This window comes from Neovison vison, chromosome 7, assembly GCF_020171115.1.
Source record: "Neovison vison isolate M4711 chromosome 7, ASM_NN_V1, whole genome shotgun sequence".
In the NCBI taxonomy this organism is placed as follows: Eukaryota; Metazoa; Chordata; class Mammalia; order Carnivora; family Mustelidae; genus Neogale; species Neogale vison.
Genome location: NC_058097.1, coordinates 183,200,830 through 183,202,211, shown reverse-complemented (window position 1 = coordinate 183,202,211; position 1,382 = coordinate 183,200,830). Strand labels below are relative to the sequence as shown.

General features: G+C 39.7%; 1 pseudogene; it reads left to right on the top strand.

Moving 5' to 3' along the window:
- The first annotated feature begins 812 nt into the window (after positions 1-812).
- On the top strand, positions 813-1,173 carry LOC122913596 (annotated as a pseudogene).
- The last annotated feature ends 209 nt before the right edge of the window (positions 1,174-1,382 follow it).

The following is a 1,382-nucleotide window of genomic DNA, read 5'->3' as shown; positions in this document are numbered from 1 at the left end:
TCTGTTATTCTCATTCAATCTCTCTCTCTCTCTTAAGCTCCTACCTTTCTGTATTCATCTGTATTCAGCATCATAAATTCTACCCACTTCTCCCTCCCTAAATGGCAACCTTCTGTAAGTCACTGAGACCTTGGATTCTTTGGGGAATCTCACTCCCTGTGATGTGATCTGGAAACTCATTCTCTTTGGTAAGCTGGGACAATTTCAGGACTTACCTTAAAGGCTTCCCTTATTCCAATCACCATAGAAATTCAGTGCCTATCATCCAATGTCTGAAACTAGTTGTTCCATATATTTTATTCTGTTTGCTACATGATTACAGTGAGAGGGAAATGTCTGCAGTAGTCAATGTTTCATAGATGAGAATAAAAGTAATTTACTTAATATTAAATTAGTCACTATTAAAAATCATATACACACCCAGGATTCTACAACTCACATTGAATATCTAGTTTGCATATTTGCTTCAGATCAATTTAACGAAGGTATATTTTATACTAAAATGTAAGTCACATACAGACTAGAACATGAAACATGAGTACAGCCTGATTAATTTTGACAAATTATATTCACTTGTGTGTAACTGGAAATAAATCAAGCAATACTACATTACCCTCTCTGTCCCCTTCCGTCAAGATACTCCCAGCTGAGATTAACAACTGACGACTAACAACAGAGATATTTTTATCTATTTTAACATTTATATAAATGGAACCCTACATTTCATATTATTTTTTATTGGACTTCTTTCATCAAAATTATATCTGTGGCTCTTCCTGCCTCCAGCCACCCAAGCAAGAGCAGCGGCAGCTATGTCTACCTACGTGCCATGGATGGTCCCCTGCAACTGCTCCAATTTCCTGATCAAGAGGAACAAGCAGACATAGAGCAAAGAGCCCAATAAGCTGAAGGCACAAAACTCTTTCTGCTAGAATAGGCTGCTCCAGCACAAGGCTGTGGGTGTGGAGCCTGCTATGGAAGGAAGGCAAAGCTGTAGTGGTGGTGAAGAAACAGAGATCTGGCCAGACAAAGCCTGCCACCTCTTACAAGTGGACCACCATGGCAAGAACACCCAGGCCACCTTCCGGTGCAACCAGGACACGATCCACAAGAGCAAGAACAGCCCAGATCTGCACATGGCCAGACCCATCCTGTTCAACCAGAAGCCTGTGAGGCTAAGAGGAAGCAGTGGGCCCCACTCAGAGCTCCTGAACACCTGCTCCCCACCACCAAAGCAATAAAGATGTCAACTACCTAAAAAACAAAACAAAAACAAAAAAAGTTTGTGGAATTCATGTACATTGTATATAATAATGCATACATTCATTTAATGATAAATAATTATAATGATTCCCTATTAAATGCAATAAAATGTGTAATCA